This window comes from Callospermophilus lateralis, chromosome 9 (genome assembly GCF_048772815.1).
Source record: "Callospermophilus lateralis isolate mCalLat2 chromosome 9, mCalLat2.hap1, whole genome shotgun sequence".
Taxonomy (NCBI): domain Eukaryota; kingdom Metazoa; phylum Chordata; class Mammalia; order Rodentia; family Sciuridae; genus Callospermophilus; species Callospermophilus lateralis.
The window spans coordinates 12,080,111-12,091,602 of record NC_135313.1 but is presented as its reverse complement, the minus strand read 5'-3'; positions in this window follow the sequence as shown (position 1 = coordinate 12,091,602).

The window sequence follows — 11,492 nt, the reverse complement described above, 5'->3', positions numbered from 1 at the left end:
TCTGCACCCCTTACTCTAGATCCAAAGAGACACCAGCATCTCAAATACAAAGAAGTCAGACGGGGTGCAAACAAGTCACCTGATTGTTCAAGCTTGCTTTGAAAGCTTATAATTCACGATGATTTTTTTTTTAACTAAAGGACTAAAGTTCCTGGTAGTTGAAAATCATTTAAAAGACCACACCTTTGACTTTATCACTGGTGGTAGAGTGCATTAGTTCCACCATCAACATTATTCAAAAAAATGTGATATTTCATATTGTTAACTTGACCATTTTTCATTTTTTTTTAAACACAGACTGTGCATTTATAATTCACTAGGCACTGAGAAAGCACGAGGTTTACAGGTATAAAGTGCATAGACTACTCTCTGGCCTAACAGAGACTGGTCTACTCCCTGTATGAATAGTTTTCTGGAAGGAGAACTGGAATCTGGACAAATTTCTAAAATTAATTTATAAATAAAAATGCTATTAAAGTAAAAAATCAGGGTATTTTGAAAGATAGTAATTATGCACAGATAGTTTACACAAGTTAGGGAAATTTTATGTAAGTGAGAACATGGAAGATAAAGAGAGAACTGAAGGCTATTTGGAGAATTGGAAGAGTCAAAAGATGGCTCCAGTGGCTGAGTTGTGTGGGTGTGAGAGGCATACACAGGGAGGTGATGCCATATGAGGCTGGAGGGAGGGTAGGTGTTGATACATATTGTCAGTCATTTTTGAATCTGGATTTAATCCTCAGGAAAACAGAGTACTTGGAAGGATTTTCAACAAAGACGTCAGGGGATAAGGCACCATGACTCCTGCATGGGAGGAGATTGGCAGGAAAAGGCATGTAATGGAATACAGGCGGCTGTGACAGTGGACCACAAAGGTGGTGTGGTTTACACTCGGGCTGTAGGGCGGTCAGTGAGGATGGACAGCTATATAAGGGAGATGTATTATGGTTATGAAAAGGGCCATAATTAAAGGCAATAAACCTGGATTTCAAAATCACTACAAGAGTTTGAAGATTCCCAGCCCTTTCAAATGATATTATTTGAGGAACTGGAAATACCAATTATTCTGATTTGGTCATTACACATTGTATACATGTATCAAATGATAATGCTGTACCCCATAAATAAGTACAAAGTAAATAAGTCAACTGAAAAAAATTAAAAAATAAAAAGTCCAGATTTCAGAAGAAAGAAAAGAAGGTCAATAAATCACATTGATTCTTGAAAAGAATGGCAACATTGGGAATAAATTTAAGCATTGTCATCAAAATGATAATTTTAGAAACACATAAAAGGCTTTGGAGGCTCTACATACCTGCAGCATGGCCAGTTGCTATGGCTGACCTCTTCTCTAACTTGGAATTGTCAACAATTCTCATGAAAGTACTATATCAAGAAAACTGAAAAAGCATTGTTAAAAAAAAAAAAAAAAAACTCTAAAATTATATCATCAGACCTGAGCACATCATGAATGGGTCTCTCAGAAAGGTACACTCCCATGAAAACGCTGTAGTGGAAGTTTGAAAGAAAAGCCAGCCCTCTGGGGCTTGGGACTGGATCTGTTTTCAGTGACACTTGGAGGTGAAATTCTCTTTCTAGTTTTCCCCTGAAACTGAAAATCTACAGATCCTTAGAGAGGTATTTGGTGGTTTCATTTAGGAGTTTCTGTGAAAGGGTCTAGGTAGGCCCCATGTAGACTCACAGGTTTTTTGAAGGATCAGTCAGTCTACAGGATCAGAAGAGGCTGCCTGGCCCTAGGCATTTTCAGAATTTCAGGGACAGAGGATAACATTATTTCTTTAGCTTAATATATAAGAATGCTAAACCCTTCAATTCTTAATATATGCTTTATTACTTCTCTGTGTGTATGATCAGAGTTATTCCAGAGGACACTACTCCCTGCTGGTGTTTAGCTTCTACCCACGGAGGCTGGATTCTGTTAATGAAACCTTAGACGCTTTGGTGCACTTTGTCCACAATTTTAAGCACTAGACCCTGATTCCAAAGAAACAGGAAAACTCTATAAAGATTAATACATTTCCAAAATGGAATAGACGTCAAGAATTTTTGAGATAATATCACTGTTAGATTAAAAAGAGAAGATGCTCTGAATTGGAGAGAGTCTTGGTCTGCATGAGGCTTCCCAACAGCGCAGTGAAAGCCACCAAGAGCCCTGACTCCTTAAAGTCAAGTGGTCCTTGCTGTATGGTCGGAGTTATCTTTCAGCTCTGGTCTGACAGGGAGCTAGCTCACATGGGCATGGTGGCTCCTGTTTTCTCAAAGTCCATGAAAGAGAGATGCATCCATTTGAAGCCATTAGTCCTTACAGACCACTTTTATTTTAGTATTTCCATGGAGAGCAAGCAGGACACCTTGTAGTATAAAGGGAAAAGAAGAAGAAGAAGAAGAGGAGTAGGAGGAGGAGGAGGAGGAGGAGGAGGAGGAGGAGGAGGAAAGATGATTCTGTCTTTGAGCAGTTTCTTGGTTTATCAGTTACCAAATATTTGAGCATCAACTTGGGGTAACCTGAGTAGTTATGGTCTTTGTCTGTTGTCCTGTAACAAACACAAAGCATTATACAAAAGCAACTCATACTAATACTTAAGTAAAATTCACATCCTTCCTATGATTTATAAGCATATCTATTTACAAATTTATTTATAGATTACCACATTGCTTGTGAAAATATGTGGGTTTATTTTATTAAACAAGATAAATTATTTAACATGTCTTGTCAACCTCAACAGAAAAATCTCAGGTTATATGTGTTCATTTTTGCCTTCTTTATCACACCATCTCTTCTTCTGTCCTTTCCTTGTTTCATTCAACAAATGCCTATTGAGCACCTACTAAGGCCACTGTGCCAAGGGCTGGGCTGTAATCTTGATGAAGGAAGGAATAATGTGCATGCTAGAGTTGTGAAGTCCAACACCACATACAATTTATAGAAAGAAAAATGCAACAATCCATTTATGCTGCAGTCTGGCTGGGCACAAATCACGAGCCACTGAAGGAGGAACAAGCTTTATTTTTTAACTCCACCAAAACACTTCACACATGCTCCCGGGGAATTCTCCCAAATGCCCGCTGCTCGTCCAGGAACGAGCCACCGGAAATATCCTCTGGAAATCCCTCCTCCTACACTTCCCCAACCAATGGGAACTCTCTGAGAATCCCCACGAGAACTCCAAAGTAGCTTGAGAACTGCAAAGTAGAGGCCCAGGCGGATAGTAATGCCTCGCCTGTCAATCAATACTATTGGCAAAATGCCAGGGGCCATTCCGACTCAGCTGTGGCTCTCAGCACATTCACATGATCATGGGTTTCTTCTCTACTTAAATTTCTTCAGTTCTACCTTCTAGTTCTGCTGCTCTTTCTTAAAAAGAACCAAAGACTTTTGTATTTTTAATTCTTACATCAAAACATCTATTTCTTTTTGGCTTCTTCCCTAGCCCACTCTGATAGAAAGCAACTGTCAATGAAAAATATTCGGAGGCCGTGAAGATAAGCTGACTTTTCACAGAAGCCCAGGTAGTTTCATTCCTTATCAGAGAGAGGTTCCAGGATTCCAGCTGGCCGGTCCCTTCTCTCCTGGAAAGGACAAAACATTTGTGCTTGTGAGACAGACAGCCCAGTGTATAGACCTACTTGTGTATTTTCTTAACTCTCTAACCCTGGTCTTCCAGTGTGAAACAAAATACTTAATACCAAGACCAACAGTGAAAACCAAACTGAAAATAGCATGCCATCCTTCATATGGGTATTGTATCTGTACCTTGAACCTTCTTTGTAGTGTGATCATGGTACCTCAGAAAAATACGTGTAATCATATTTTCATTAATTCATTATTTCACCACTTCTTCCTAAACATTATGATGGGAGGAAAGGAGAGAGAATATGAAAGGTAAAGTCTGGGATTTTTGTTATTGTTATTTGATTCCAATTGGGAGTAAGTTGCTTTAAAAAAAAATAGTATAAGGTCAAATCATGTAAGGCCATCCGAAAGAAAGACGGAAAGAGAGGAGAAAGCACCAGAAAGACCTAACCTGGTTTGAGATAGAGCCCGATGGGTTCAGGTCCTGGATAGGGATAAGCTCACAAGTGAGGTGCAGGGGTGGGGGTACAGCCCCGAATGTGGGTGCTGAAAAGGAATGGATAGAGAAAGCAAAGCAAGTCTTTCAAGTGCCCTCTAAAATAAGACCCTCTTCTTGGGTGCTGAGGAACCTCAAGACACTGAGCACATCTTCTTCTTTAATTATTTTTTAAAAGTCTTATGAGGTATTACCCCTGTTTTATATTTAAGCAAACAGGAGCTAGAGAGTTAAAATGAATTTCCCCATTTAAGTTGCAATAGTTCTGCAATAGAACCAAGACTGAGCACTTAATTGTGATCATTACAGCTTTGGTTTGGGGGAAGTCTCTTCTTCCATTTTTTTAAAAAAATCTACTTATGATAATTCCCTTTAAACTTCCATTCATTTCTTTTGTTCTCTTCTTTGAAACTTGCAATACCTAAAACCCTTTAGCAGATCTCCATGTCTTATAACTTTATAAGTAAACCCCTTAGCAAGAAGTAGATACTCTTTATAATATAATGTAATCAAAGCATGTCTATACATTTTATGTAAAGGAGCTAAGGTTTACAACCAAGCAAGGGCCGAGTCTACCCTCCTCATTCCAAGCTATCTTGTCTCTCAAAATGTCCCTTTGCATCTCTCTGCTAAGAACCCAGGTTATGGCATCATGGAATAGAGACTGGCCATTTGAATGCATCCTACATGAAGGAACATAGGAATGACTCTCTGGACTGTCTTCATGCTCCTGTGTTCCAGGTTCTAGCTGTGCTCAGTTTGAGCTGTCCTTCCACCAACTGGACTTCATGCTTTGATGCCCTGCTGAGCAGCAGCATATCATCCAATAACAATTCAGACCCTCAGACTGGAGAAGCACATTGAAGATGAACACCTGCTGAACTGGATTTTGACACAGGCAAAGGACTTCCATATACATTTCTCCAGAAAGAGATATGCAAATGGAAAACAAGCTCAGCATTGTCAACCATTAAAGAAATGCAGATCAAAACTGCAAAATGGTACTACCTCACACCCATTAGCATGCTATTGCAAGAATGAAAGAAAAAAAAGAAAGGGAAAAGGGAGGGAGGAAAGGAGGAAAATTAAAAAAAAAAGAATAGAATAGAAAGGAAAAGAAAGGAGAAAAGAAAATAAAAAGTGCTGGTGAGGATAGGAAGACATTGGAAATCTTGTGCTTGTTGGTGGGAATGTAAAATGGTACAGTCACTGTGGAAAATAGTATGAAAATTCCTTAAAAATGAAAAATAGAACTGCTACATTAAACTGTAATTGTGGGGCTGGGGTTGTAGCTCAGTGGTAGAGAGCTTGCCTTGTAAGTGTGACGCACTGGGTTCAATCCTTAGCATCACATAAAAATAAATAAATAAAATAAAGATATTGTGTCCATTAAAAAAAAAAAAACACAAAACAAACAAAAACCACTGTAATTGTACTTCTGCATATTTACTCAAAAAAGATATTTGTATACGCATGTTCATAGCAGTGCTGTTCACAAGAGCCACAACACAGAAGCAATCCAAGTGTCAATCATGGATAAAACAGATAAAAGAAATATGGGGTACATAACTAGAGTAGTCAAATTCATAGAAAAATATTAAAGTGGCAGTTGCCAGAGACTTGAGAGAAGAGTTTTTCTTTTGTTCTTGTGGTACTGGAGATTGAATCCAGGTCTTGCACATGCTAGGCAAGTGCTGGACTTGGAGCTACATCCTTGGCCCAGAGGTTGTTTAATGGGTACAGAGTTCTAGTTTTGTAAGATGAAAAACTTGGGAAGACCAGATTCACAATGAATGTAATATGGTGGATATAGTTAGCACTACTGAATTATACATACATTTAGAAATGGTTAAGGTTGTAAATTTTATATTATGCATTTTTACCACAATTTTTTAAAAAGTCAACTGTATTCAAATGTTTTAAAAGTAATTTAAATAGAATATTGTAAATGCATTTAAAAAATGCATTCATTGGCTGGGTGTGGTGGTACACACCTTTATCCCCGGCAATTTGGGAGGCTGGGGCAGAAGGTTTGCAAATTCAAGGCCAGCCTGGGCAATTTAGCAAGGTCCTAAGCAACTTAATGAGACCTTGTCTCAAAATAAAATACCAAAAAAATAAAAGCATTGTTGTAAAAGTTTGAGTGATTTCATGGACTTAGAAAACAAAAGTACATTTTCATGGTGCAACCACCATTTTTATGTTGTCATCATTAGAGGACAGTCACGTTCCCTCAAAAATATCTTTGGTGACCTCACAGGCTTCTGAATTCTTAGCATGATGGATTGAATTTCTGAGCAAAATAATATTATACACCAAATGTTCAGAGAGTTTTTCAGCTAATCCAATGTAATACCTGTTATGTAACTTTTTGGTTCTTTACATTTTCTTTTGGAAAATGACTGTCTATAAAGCTCAGTAAATCTAGTCTGCACCATTTAGACTATTTATCAAACAAGTTGGCACCAGAATTTATGAAAGAAAAGTTGGAACATTCTAGACTAGGATGAGACAGGGGAACAGCCTTCAACCTTTAATTAGCTCTGAAATTATCCTGTCATAAAACTGTTTCCTTAAAGTTTTACTGTGTAAAATCTTCTAATTAGACTTTACAGGTTTTATATATATATAGTTAATATTGCTACTTAGTTTCAGATCCTTCTGCCCATTTTCTGATCCTTGAGTCTATCTAAGAAGTATCCACATTTCTCACTTCTTGCAAACTGTGATGTCAGTGGACTCAGAAAGACCACTGGAGTCCACCCTCCTCTGGGGCATTTCCACAGAAGGCTTCTCTAACTCTGCAGGCAAGTTTGGTGGCTTGGCTTGGTTTGGTTTGGTTTTCACAATCTAGATGCCTAGATGTACTCAGATTGTAACCGACCACAGAAAGTGCAGGTCCAGGAGCAAAACAAGGAATCTTTCAGAAACTCTGTAGCAAAGATGAGACTTCATTACCTTATTAAAAAAAAATAATCCATGTGGAACCAAATATCAGAACTTCACTTTAGGACAAGCTGCTGTTTGTTTCGAGATCCTGTGTTACTGGGAAATGGGCACCATCATTCCCAATCAGCTACCAATTCCTAGGTCTCTGGCTTCCTCTTTAGGCTGGTTTATAAGGGTTGATGACGACTGAGCAAATAAATTGGGCAATGCAGACCTTTATGTGTAGTGGTGTCTTCTGATGGTGAAGTTTTAGGAACTTTCTCCACTTTCTTCAAAGTATGGCAGGACATTTTGATAAAGTTGTGCCTGGCTGCACCTCTTCATTTTGCCCTAGGCTCCAATTTGAGAGCAGAATTCTTACTTTGCAGCTTGTATTTTAGCAGCTGATGCTGGCCATAAAGGCTGGGGTGTGAAGAGATGACCTTGAGAGACTTTTTCCAGGTGACAATTTTCTACCCTAAAAAAGTTTACAGTCTATTTTCTCTCTCCTTTTTGAAATTTCAAAAAATATAGGGAAATAATACATTTTTTTCCTTGTAGCTTTTCATCAGTGTGTATGGACCACATGGAGTTTTATCAATCCTTGGTCTAATATCTTTTCATCTTATCTCCAATTTATCAATGTATAATGAGATAATTTCTTAAAGTGGAAAACTGACTCAAAGATATAAACTCATATATTTAAAACCTCAATGTCATATCTTCACCGAAGAGAATGGGAAAAAAACTTAAATTTCAGTAACTGATCTCTGTTGGTTAATACATGGTCCCTTTTAAAGGGATGGTTCAGTGAGAAACTGTACTTCATAGAGCCTCTGTTCTTCCTGTTCCCACTGACACTTTCCCTATTTCCACTGTTCCCAAGTGCCATCAGGAGATTTAGGTGTATTTCTTTAGTGGCGGGATTGCCTAGTACCAGTGTTAGATCAAACATGTCCACAATAGTCTTGGCCATTTTTCTTCAAATGTTTTATCTTAAAGGACCAAGTCCTTTAAGGACATTCTTTTTCTTTTCTTTTTAATTTTAAGATGCAGACATTTTCCTGGAAGTTTGGGGGAAAAAAAAAAAAAAAAAAAAAGGAAGGTCGACCATTAACCTTAGAAATAATAGTTAACACCTCAATTCAACCTAATTCATAAAGTTTTCTTTCATAACAAATGTTTGTTAGATATTCTGCGTTACTACTTACAGAATTTGAGGTGATATCAAATGAGTTAAAAGGTGAATGCCAATTCTTTAAGGGGACAATTTGTCAAAATATACCATCATAACACTGTATCCTTAGTATTCTTTCAGTATTTAGGGTGGGGGATTTAAAAAAAAAAATGTTTATTTCCCTGACCTAGACCCATGGAATAAAATACTAACAGAAAAGAGTTAAACATTGTCATGGGAACAGTAAGCAGGGACATTTTAGGTGGCATCACGTCACCCCTGATCTGAAGAGTGCTTTCTGCTCTCTCCCTGGCACTGCTCCCAACTCCACCATCAGACTCAGTTGTTCTCAGAGCATGTAAGGATCAGAGGCTGTGAAATGTGAAGGGAAAGCAGGCTCAGCTGGTCTCAGGGCTCAGAGGAACCACAGTGGGAGGGAGGAGGGAGCTGGAGGCCTGCCCTGGGTGGGTGGGGGTGTGGGGGGGAAGGGGGTGGGGAGGGGTGTGGGAGGAGGGGGTGTGGGGGAGGGGTGGGGGGAGGGGGGTCCCTCATGCAGGGCAGAATTGCTGGAATCAGGAAGCACATGTCTCACTAAGTGAGCATTTGGGAGAGGCAACCAAGTGCAGCCCTTAAGCCCTTCTGAGAAGTCCCAGAGATGGGCTGGGGACCCTAAGAGGAGAGGAAGATGGGCACTGTGCTCCCCAGAGTCTCAATGCTTTGTAAATTGCCATCATAGACTAGAGGCGTCCACCCTACTCAGGAAGTTTGCAGAAGTGGGGTCCTCTGCAAACCCGGGCAGATGATTCTTGAGCAAAAGAGTTAATTTTAACTGTCAGTTAAAAGAAAAAATTCTGAAGACCAGCAAGGAAAGTCCATGGCAAGTAAGACATTTCCAGCTCCTCCACTGCTGAGTTCTGGAAAACAGACACTGCTGAGTGAGTTGCTGGAGAAATGAGAAAGATTACACTGCAGAAAAAAACAGGGGAAATAAGATGTATCCTGAAACCTACCCTCAAAGCCCATTTCCCCTTGTAGATTTCCAGCCCAAAACAGGTCTGAACTTGAAGGGAAAAGATTTGGCATCTGATGTCACAACAAACTTCAGGTTTTTTAATATCTTGAACAGGAAATTCCATTTTCTGAATTGAGACTATGTAATATAAAGTGGCCATAAGATCATAAATTAGTAGCAAATTCACAGACCTCTCGAGTTTATCATTTAGGGCCTGATGAGATTACTGTTTAAATTACTGACTAAGTAGAAAAAGTAATAGATGCATCTTTATGACATCATGAGCTGGGCTCATGATGAATTATAGTCTGGCTGGTGGCAAAAATATTAAAAATCATTATTTCTCTCACCTTCTTCTGATGCCTGCATCTTCCCCTACATCTGAAGGTGAGTTGACACAGCTTATCTGAGTGAGCTCTTTCCCTCAGGTGCACCATGGACCCATCTTCAAAAACACAGCTGCTGTAGCCCATCAGATGAGGCAGAGAAGGCACCATGGAAGGCCCCAGCAGCAGAGGAAACTAACCTTCCCTCCTGAAGAATTTGATATCTCAGTCTCCCTGTCACAAAAGGACGCTGGACTATCTTCGGTGGAGTTGCATTTTCTGTATTTGGAGCATCTTTCTCTCCTATAAAACAATTTTCCTAGCACCACTCCTGAAATGCCTGCAACTATTTACTTAGAAGCCATGTGGCTCACCCTGAGACCAAAGGCCATTCTGTGTTCCTCTGTTTACATTTCTACCTTTCACGGCCTTGGCGTTCTGAGAAGCCTTTGTGAAAACAGAGCAGAGTCCTCAGGGAAAGGCTCTCAAGGTTGGAGCTGTAAAATTTGCCCTCTAGCTCCATAGCCTCCTTCCTACAAAGGTCCTTAATCTCTGTATTACAGAGGTCAAGGATCCGTCCTGCTGTGCTGTGTCTCTCACTGAAAGAAATTCCCACCTGACTCCTGTTCCTAGTGCAAGGTTGATTCTCTCATGACCTCAGTCTCCGCCTCCTGATTCCTCCAGCAGAAACCTGCCCTTAGAGTGAGCATTTTGTGGATGAGTGTGAGCCTCTGGTATTTTCTTTAAACAGTGCTCCGCATTATAACTGTCGTCAGTGGAACTATCTGAAGGCTTAATAATGCTAACATATATGGAAGGGCCTGGGTTCAGGGCTATGGGAACTCACCTGGATAGAAGTCAAACAATGAGTTGTCAGACTTGACAAAACCAAGGGAAGAAAAAAGCGGACAGTTCGGACCTAGTCCTTGAAGAATAAACATAGGCGTGACTTTAACCTCAAAAATACCCTGTTTCTATAGCATCTGGAAAATATTTAAGTGTGAACATTCGAGGTCACTTCTTTGGGGATTCCAAAGTCTCCTCCAATTGTAGAGATTCCATACACGTGCGAATGCATGTCCTGAGCTGTGGACAGGGTCCAGGAGAGAGTAGCCTTCTCCGTAGCCCCAGCTCTTGATTCCAGTGGACAGTTAAATCTCCTTCCTCCCCTCCTGTTCTATCCCTTGCTCACCTGCTTTGGGGATCTGGAGACATGCTCGATTGTCATTATGGGGTGTTGGGGGTGGGAGTGGTGCTATGGTTTTATCAGATAGAAGCCAGTGGAGCCAATACACACCACGGAAAGCACAGGAAAGCCCTCAACAGAGCTACCCAGGCCAAAACATCAATTTGCTGACAAACCCTGGCAGAGACACCCTCACTGCTGCAGACAACATCCTTTGAACACACCCAGTAGATAACACTACTCCTCTATTCATAGCCTTCCCTACTTCCTCCTTTGTTGCCCTTAAATCAACTTTCAACATAGCAGCCAGGATGACTGTGTTCAAAAGTATGCAGAATTCTACCACTTTTCTGTTAAAAAAAAAAAAAAAAAACTCAAGTGGTCTCCCATATCTCAAAGTAACAGCCACAGGCACTATAATGAACTATATCATTATAAGATCTGACTTCTCCCTCTTGTCTGACCACATCTCATAATCCTAATCTCTGCCCATTGTTTTCTGCACTCCAGGCTCATTTGCCTCCTTGGGACTCTTTACCTTTGCCTATTTTTTTTTTTTTTTTTTTTTTTTTTGGTACTAGGGATTGAACCCAGGGGTGCTTTACAACTGAGCTACATCCTCAGCCCTTTGTAATTTTGTTTTGAGACAAGTTCTCCCTAAGCTGCTAAGCCTTGTCCTCGAATTTACAATCTTCCTGCCTCAGCCCTCAAAGTAAGTGGGATTACAGGCATGTGCCATTGTGCTCTTTGAACACACAAGGTCCATCCCCAA